Genomic DNA, 9,793 nt, shown 5'->3' with positions numbered 1-9,793 from the left:
TCAAGTATCCGTGTTTATAACACCATCCCGCAAATCTTTATGTAGGAGGCGGACACCATTCCTGTTCCTTTATAGAGCATCTCAGCCACTCTGGCCGAATCCCGGTCGGGCCTAGCTGTATCTCTCGAAACGTTGAGCGCTGCAAACCGTGGCACACATGTTTCTTCCACTCCGAAGCAACGTGTAGTGCATTTGGTCCAAACACCCCACCCTTTCTGTTGGAGCCTCAGAGTCTCCTGCTCCTAATCCGTCTCATCACTCAGAGACGCTTGCCTCACTGTAAACACTGTGACCCACATCTCTGTGTGTGGTATACAGTAGAAGCAGCCACCGCGACCTAATACTGAATACATCTTATAAATAATCTTTGTTTAAAAGCTACTGTGTATATTTTAAATAAACAATGATAATGAAAATACCATTTTAGAAACTCAACCAAAACACTAACCTACAGATAAGTAGCTAGTCGTATAAAACAGAGCACAAAGTGAGTATAAATCTAGTGTTGCAGTGTTGGCCTCGTCTCAGATGCTGGCCACCGACCTGCCGCTGAAAGATGCTGAGGTTGAATTGTTTTTTTGGGCTTTTTTCCAGATGCATGGGGTCCATGGTTCCTGCTCTCTGAATCCAAGATAGCCCAGGCTCGGGACTGAGTTATTGTGTAATAAAAGACTAAATACAACCTCGCAACGCGTGCTGTCATTAAGTAGCATTATACTTTTCCATTTTACTTCAGACCCCCTGAAGTGTCCGAATGTTATAATAATTTGTGGGTTACTGCTTGATAATGTCATCTCCATTTAACTGGCATGTACTGTTTTCTATTCTTGTTGCGGTTGTTTCAGCTGTAATGACATACCACAATATAACTATAATATAATTATCTTAATGAAATTAAATTCTAAACATAGAAACATTGAATACATGGAAATCTGTCGAGGCGTCTCGTCATGTATCTAACACACGTGTCACACATGGCGCTATATTACAGTCCCACAAAGTTCAGTTAAAGTTCAGCCAATCGGAAGACCGCGACCAGGGCCACGACCAATCTGAGCTCTCCGACGACAGGACCCCTGATGACGCATAATGAGATGGGCGAGATAGCAGGAGGTCTGAGGAAGAGCTTTTTGAGGCTGGCGTGTCAGAGGCCGTAGCCAGTGAATCCTCCAGGGACTGCACCTCAGGGCCAGGGTAAACAGGAACGGGAGGATGGACAATGGTGGTGTGAGGAACCCTCTTATCTCCTTACGACGCACTCCTTCACCCCTCTTCCTCTTCCTTGCCCTTGTGTCAGGTCCAAGTTCAGAGCAGACACCCACTGCCACCGGCTGTGGGTCTGTTTGTGCGTGTGTGTGTGTGTGTGTGTGTGTGTGTGTGTGTGAGATTGTCCAGTCCACCTGGAGGGATTTTTATAAGGGGAAAAGGAAGGATGGGTCTTTGTTTGTGAAGTACCTTTGTATCCTATGTGTGTTTCTCTGGAAGTAGTATTGCACTACCTGTGTGTGTGTGTGTGTGTGTGTGTGTGTGTGTGTGTGTGTGTGTGTGTGCGTGTGCATGTGCGTGTGTTTCTTGTTTGTGTGTGGTCTCTGCCATGGCCCTACTACGGGTCAAGTTGAAACGACGTCAAGACCAGCCCTCAACCCCTAATAAAGATATATTTATGTGTACTGCATATCACATATCCCAGTGCGCGACCATTGCCATCACACTCCCTAACACATAAGAACGCACACTGCACTCAGTCAAACTGTCGCTCGCTCCAATAATAGAAGCACTTGTCACACTTTTTCGTTGCTACCCGTTTCGCAGCGCCGCGCAATGTCATTTCCCTGTGAGTCACAAAAACATTGCACACACAACAGCCGTTGAATCTGTCCCCCGCTGTCCTGCTTTGTGTGTGTGTGTGTGTGTGTGTGTGTGTGTTTGTGTTTGTGAGAGGGAGCACGCTGTATGAGGGACAACTTGCGTTTTTCCCACGGTGCTGTGCGGAAGCGAGGGCAGAAGCGGGCTGAGGAAGGAAGCAGGGGATGGGCGACACACACACACACATACACACACACGCACACCCACGCAACACACACACGCAACACAAACACACACGCACAAACAAGCAACACACACGCAACACACACACACACACAAACAGGCACACACACACACACACACAACGTCACGAGTCAGGATACTCCTGTGGCCTTACACACCTTCCATTGGACGGGGTTATACAGGAAGTTCTCAGCTATGCTACTTCCTGTTGGCGAGGGCCCTCTGTATTCGAAGCACATTGTGAGAGTTCTCTTTCATCAGCTTTTTGTTCTCATGTGTAATGAAGCAGATTGACATGGATGACAAGGACCACTGTGAACACAAGGCGCCGTGGAGTCACCGTATGGCCATAGAGCGTTGATGTATGTTCCCGCTGTTGGGGGAGGTGGTGGTGGTAGTGGGAGAGGCGGGAAGGGTGGGTAGGCTGGAGAGGGGGAGGTGGATTTGGAGGAGGAGGTGGTAGTTGTGGTGGAAGTGGTGGTGGGGCTGGCGGGGGCAGAGGAGGTGGGGAAGTTGGAGAGGGGCCGATGGGGGTGGAGGCGGTGGTTGCAAGTTGCCGTGGAGTCACTGTACGGCCATAAAACGTTGATACTTTCTCATACATTTCTTGTCAGTTTTAAGCCACTGATAAGCCACTTGGACTAATAACGGAGAGGGCACAAAAATAGTTTCCTTCCACTTGCTGAAGAGGGAATGAAATCACGTGTGCCAAACATTCAGCCCAGTACCGCAATAACGAACGAATGATGAATCAATAATAATTTCAAACGATAAATAAGACATCGCTGCTCAACCGTTTGACGGTTTGATGGAGCATCATGTCTTATCAGTGTGAGGTGTGTGTCACAGGGCTTAGAGTGTATATCCCAGACTGTCCAATTATAACAGACGAGCCGGGTTAGAAAGCGCTGGATGCGTGTGTTTTAACCCTATAAAACACTGTGACAGATGGAATGATTGTATGGGGAAGCGGAGAAGGATTCGTAGCTGAGAGGGAGGTACGGTAACACGGCTAACAAGATGTATCTGGAGCCACAGTTTGAGACTGGGGGAGGAGGATGAAAATAAACACTGATGTCATCAACATAGAGTGAAGGAAATATATCTGATATATCTCTGTCTGATATCTGACGCAAAGACAAGAATCCTCTTGGATTATTGATCAGCCTCGTACATATTTTTGTGTCTGGATTTCGGAATAATTTGAGGGAGGTTTGTTCCCGCTTTGGATTATTTAGGAGTGCATGTATTAGACATTCAAATGTAGCACATCATGTCATATTTTAATGTTGCAGGCCCACAGCACGTTTTTAGACCCTGTGCTTACCTCCTTGGCACTGTGGGCCAATATTCACTTTGTTTTCATTTTCAATTCGACAGGGGGCTAAAGATTGATAGATAAAAGCTGTATCCTCGACGGAGGTCTCCAATAACGAGCCCTGTGGAGTTCTATCAGAGACCATCCCCCCCCTCCCCCCCGGAACCTCCCCTCTCTCACCCCCGTCCTGTCAAGAGCTGGAGCGAGCAGCTTCCTTCAGGGTACAAAAGGTGGAAGCTCGTCAGAGATTCTGGAAGCCCTCCCGTCCTGATAGGAGGCAGAACTCCGGGCGGGGGCAGAGCGCGGAGACGGAACAGAAACTGTAAATTCCGGGGCCAATGCCTTCCTGTTTTCTCTCCTGACCTCCAGAAAACCCCTTCGATTAGAGATAAGTTACGACCCCCCCGCCCAGCCCCGACCCTGTCTTAGAATATATCCGTTTCTTCACAGCAGATATTCTCAGGATGAGAACATGGGCAGTGGGAGACATGGAGGGGCGGTACATCATTGCTCCCCAGGACCCCTGTTTGCTTGTCTTAAGAACAGATAGAAGAACATCCCGGTGTCTCTTCTTTGACGTCTCCGGGGAACGCCTAACGCCATTTTTCAAAGGGTCGCCATTTCCTGGAAGTCAAAGCCAAACACCAAAGCAAAAAAGACGTTTGAAAGGAGGTTAGAAAATCTCAAGTGAATTATCAAATGCAACCAACAAACTTAAGGCTTTGTGTTTTTTTATGGACACATTTTCTATGTGAAATGGCTGAATCATCAGGTTTTTTGGACGGGGGTTTGGGGGGGGGGGGCATTGTGCTAAACTTAGCACTTAGCAACAGCCAATTCCTCCTCCTCCATCCCGTCCATTTGATTTTTCCCTCACGCTCTTCCGTTGGAAGCAGGTGTCTGTTGCGCTGCGCAATGAGCCAGAGTTATAAAAATCCTACGAGTAGCAACTATCGAGAACACTAAACTATTCGGTTTGCTTCACGAGTCAATACATTCCAAGATGGATGTTGAAAAAGACTGTATTCCGATGCCATTATCTTTAACGAAGCGCTGAAAGAGGTGATCCCAACCGAATGATATAAGGGTTGGGGAAGGAGGCGTATTAATCTAAACGACCGAAAGTAGATCACTCTTGACGTTTACGTATTTTAGGACTTTAGAACTTTACCTCACTGTGAGGAAATTGGACGGAAATGTTTTCAGCACATTACACGCGCAAACATGGCTGTGGGGTTCATATTGGGAATTCACATCAGCGTCAACGGTATGTGGTCGGACGTCTGCGGTGCATGTGTACATGAGTGACAAAGCCAAATAGAAAGCCTTAGACGGCGAGAGACCGAGAGAGGAAGAGAGAGAGAGAGAGAAAGTGAGAGAGAGAGAGCGAGAGAGAGAGGGATCAAGACAAGGAGTACAGAGACAATAAATATAGCCAGGAGAGACAAGGGCTGTCCATTTGTTCCAAACATAAACCATTCGTCCACTGGCTGTAATGACAAAAAACACGAAAATATCGCAATGAGTAAGAATGATCCCCTCGGCAATGAACGGCGGGACACTTTAACGATTCAAAAAAAGTCTGTGTTCTCTCCTTTCTTTCCAACTGTCTGTCCAACAGTGTGACGTGAACTAGCGTAGCTCAGCATGCTGGGAGGCCTGAAGCCGAAGGGTTTAGGGTGAGTGGGAGGGGCTTAGCGAGTGTCAATGGTACGATTCTAGTAAACAGAGAAAGAAGTCTGGCATTTTTTATGTGTACAATATACCAGTTCTATGATGTGATTTGATTGATGACATTATTGAAATCACTATCCATCGCCATTGACTAAAGGTATGTCCAGGTCTTTTTAAGCTACAAGCTGGTTGAAATGTTATATATTGCTGCTTTAAATACAGTCCGTAATTTACGTGTTGACATTTGGGGCGTGAAGTGTTGCAAGGGGGGAGTCTTATCATGGGGTCATTCATGCTGTAAATCTACGAGGGGGGCTGATCTCACCGGAGAGGTGATCAGGGTTATCACAGACAGGGAGGGACCTTCGGGTTAGGGGGAGAGACTGGTATGGTAGGAGGAGGAAAACCCAAAGAATATTTACTCTTTATCATCTCATCTAGGATTCAACCTTCTCCTCTCGTCTCCTCTCCTGGCGTCTCCCCCTCCGGTCCTTCCTGTCCTGTCTTCTCTGCACTCTGAACTTTGATTCTCTCGTTCTACCCTGTCTTCTCTTCTCTCCTCTCTGGTCCTTTCCTTGCATCTCCTCTGTCTCCTCTCCTATCTCTCGTATCCTCTCCTCTATCGCATCTCATTCGTCTGCTCTCCTACTTCTCATTTTCTCTCCTCTGTCTCCTCCCCTTTGTCTACTCTCCTATATCTCCGCTTCTTCGTCTCCTCTCCTTCATCTCCTCTCCTCTCATCTCCTCTCCTCTCCCCTATCTCCTCTCCTCTCCTACATCTCCTCTCCTCTCCTCTCCTTCCTCTCATCTCCTCTCCTCCCCTCTATCTCCTCTCCTCTCCTCTCCGCTCCTCTCCTCTCCTCTATCTCGTCTCCTACCGCTCCTCTCATCTCCTCTCCTCCCCTCTATCTCCTCTCCTCCCCTCTATCTCCTCTCCTCTCCTATCCTCTCCTCTCCTCTCCTCTCCTCTATCTCGTCTCCTACCTCTGCTCTATGGCCTCTCCTACCTCTTCTTTCCTCTGTGTAGGTGTGATTGTGAGCCAGAGGGGGGGGGAGAAGAGCACTATACATGTGGGGATGTTGGTGAGTTATAAATCTAACTGGGCCTCTGACAACCTGCCCAGTCGTGTCGCTACACTGTCATCTGGTCCTTGTTAAACTGTGTCTGTGTAAGTCCATGGCAAGTGTGCACCCGATACACACATACACGTGCACACACACACACACACACACACACACACACACACACACACACACACACACACACACATACACACACACACGCTTAACATATAAACGCACAACACAAACACACAAGCATCCATGTAAACACACACATACTCAGACGCAAACACATAAACGCACATACACACACACACACACACAGACACATACACACACACACACACACACACACAAACACACAAACACAAACACAAACACACACACACACACACAAACACGTAAATGCATACACACACACACACACACACGTAGATATATACACAGACAGACAGGCAGACAGATGCATACATACACAGACATTCAAACACACATCCACATTCTTAAACATCCACACACAGAGAAAAACGTTGTTTAACTTTCTAAACCAAATGGTTTTATTGAGTTTAGTCACTTTACAGTTACTGGTCCTATTTTTTGCCATTACCTTAATGCGATCTGTATTCCCATCAACTGAACAATAATCCAAAGGGGTTGTCCACTCCTGGGAAAAGAAAGGAAAAGAAAAAATGGACGGGGAAAGCTTTTGATCTCAACCCAAGGGGCTATGGATCATGAGACATGAGATATTTCTTCTGAACATTTTGTGGTGAAAATCCAGGGACAACAACACAGTAAAAGGTTAAGGCTGACATTAAGTTGTTCCTGCGGTGTTTATACAGAAATATGAGCCTAGAACAACATGAGACATGTCAATTAGACAGACCTTCTATTGTCCCCAGGCATTGCCCATGGCACTGCTTTCTATCCTTCTGCAGCCAACTGAGTTTGAATCAGGTGAAAAGTAAACGGGTTTAAAACCTACTGACCGAATGCAGGATCTAAAGGCAAGTTAGTATAGTGGGTTTCTTTGGAAAATGTTGAATGTTCTGCCCTAGTTTAAAGATAAATTGGCACGGCCAGAAGACACCTGAGAACAGAAACACGTTTTTCTTTATGTGTGCACTCTCCGTGCACGCACACACATACACACACACACACACACACACACACACACACACACACACACACACACACACACACACACACACACACAAGCATGCATGTACACACACACACCCACTGGCAAACATATAAACTTACACACACACAAACGCAAACACTTAAACGCACACACACACACGCAAACACAGATGCACAGATACACACACGCACGCACACAGGCTTTATATTCCCTCGCTGAACTCCAGCGGTGCAGGTGGAAACGTGACCTACAATTCGCAGAGTGATAAATGACTTGATGTTTGTTCTTGCTGATGTGGGGGGAATGGGCACGATGGAGTTTTAGAGGTTATTCTCATGGCTCTTGCGAGGAGGGGCGTAGGCCTAGGCTTAAAAGTTCGGGTTTGCAGCTTGCTTTTAGGCGTTTTGAATAATTAAGTCTAGCGTTGTCCTTGATCTATTTTTAATGAACCCTGTATTTTGCAGTCATTCATTAGACTTGGATAAATTGAACTGTAAATAACGTACTAATAAAATAACGTGATAAGTCATACTATTTCAAACAAAAAGGGGCAGGTTTGAGCAAATAAAAGTGCACATACTTTTTTCCCCAAAATAATAAAAAAGGGATCTTGCGTTGTTAGGAATGCAGACAAAACCATCCTTTTGTCTGGAGACCACTTCCCCCGATCAGACCTTGGGGGCACCAAAGGCTTCCTACTGTATTCCAAAAACCTTCCGCCAGCTCCCCGCGTGTCGAATAAATTAGCAACCCAGATCGGAGACGGGAGGAGGGGAGGGGAAGGAGTAGTGTAGTGGAGGGGGGCTGGGCCTAGTGGCAGCCGTGTCGCGTTTCATTCAGACACACACTCCAACGCACACACACACCCGCCGCCACGGTAGGCTCTGCTGCAGCTCAGCCTTGGCCACTACACCAGAGGAGATTGGCTGTGCGGTTGGATGCTGAGTGAGGCGGAGAGAAAGCGTTGGTTGTGAGAGAAAGGACACCGGGAGCTGCTGCATGCCTCTTCTTCTGACGGCGCCCCCCTCTCTGCTGCTGCTGCCGCCGGGTGAAGGTTTCGGCGTCTGCCGCGGGATCCATGTATGAACTGTGACCTGTTTACCTGAGAAGGAAGGATATATGCAGAGATAACCACAAAGCGGCTTGTCAGCGTCTCGTTTGGAGAGAAATCCGGGGACCCTAAACCGCCGTATTCTCTTTATTTTTTAATTAATAATTGTGGATACTATGCAGATGAGAATCGCTCCGGTTGCAGGGTTCATTCAAGATTCGTCCTAGGAGGGCTGTTTTTTTTCTTCGTTTTCATCGTTACGGGAGGATTTGATAGAGACGAGCCGTTTTTTTTGTTGCATACTGATAAGGTGTTCCCGGGAAGCATCGGGAGCCAGCATTAAGAGCGGTGGAGAGGCTCACATGAATGTAAGTGGAAAATCCTTTCTTCGCGTCCCGATGCTTTTTCAAATTGCTTTCACGTGTGTGACTGGTCAGCTTAATGGCAATCAATCACCATTAACATGCGATGCATTCACGGTACGGTGTGCATCTCTTGGCTCAGTGCGAGAGGGTCGGTGTATGGGAGGGGAGGGGGGGGGGGGGATCATGCAAAGTCTGCAGCAGCCTCCTTGCATTGACAGGCAGATCGCTATTCGCAATGCACGCTGAAAAAGGGGGGACCTTCTACTCTGGACTACAATAGCGACCACCAGGAATGAGAGGGAGGCTGCTCGTTCGGCCAGGGTCAGCCAGCTTCAGTGTCGGGGGTTGCTGGAAGACGTGTTGGTTATCGATGAGGGTAATCAACCAAGACAGGGCAATGTTCACTCGAGAAATCGTGAACAGTGCATTGTATCGCAGGCCTATATAAAATAAATCTGATTTGATCCATGTTTTACGCATCTAGATGACTGATTTGGTGACAGTTTTTGTGTTGCGGGAAAAGCAGATGATAATCTTGAAGGGTTGCCCGTCTCTCCCGGACACACAGGCCCGCACTTTGTTCTCCGAGGCGCACAGAACCAGAACCAGTGTGTGTGCATAAACCCACAATGTCCACAAATAGAGCCAGTGTTCCTTGGACCGATCTGGAGTGTTGAAAGCAACGAGTCAGTCGGATTTGAATATCTATCACACAGCAGAGCCGGTTCTGCTTGTGCCGTATAGCAAGGCACCCCTTGGCTCGCCACACCGCTTTCCATTTTACTCTGTGTGTAGGCGCGCCCGTGCGCGTACGCGCGTGTGTGTGTGTGTGTGTGTGTGTGTCTGGTACCCTGACAGAAATACTACTAAATAGCTAACGGTTTGTTTACTTCCAAGCAGCATAGCATTGGCGATACTCTCACAGTCATTATTAAACAACCACAACGTGGCCAGCCATATTACAGAAAAAAAAACACGTTAGTCTCACTTCCCAGTCAGATCACTTACCATACAAGTGTCCCTGTCTCACACACACACACACACACACACACACACACACACACACACACACACACACACACACACACACACACACACACACAGCCATAGCCATATAATGTCTTTACTGC

General features: G+C 47.4%; 1 protein-coding gene across 1 annotated transcript in view; it reads left to right on the top strand.

Moving 5' to 3' along the window:
- The first annotated feature begins 8,417 nt into the window (after window positions 1-8,417).
- The window catches only part of dchs1b (dachsous cadherin-related 1b), a 93,312-nt gene continuing 91,936 nt past the window's right edge, over window positions 8,418-9,793 (top strand). The window contains exon 1 of the mRNA XM_079737673.1: window positions 8,418-8,666. The gene's annotated coding sequence lies outside the window, so the exon portion shown is untranslated. The remainder of the gene's footprint in view (window positions 8,667-9,793) is intronic.

This window comes from Pollachius pollachius, assembly GCF_949987615.1.
Source record: "Pollachius pollachius genome assembly, chromosome: 6".
NCBI lineage: Eukaryota > Metazoa > Chordata > Actinopteri > Gadiformes > Gadidae > Pollachius > Pollachius pollachius.
This window is presented reverse-complemented; position numbering and strand designations above follow the sequence as displayed.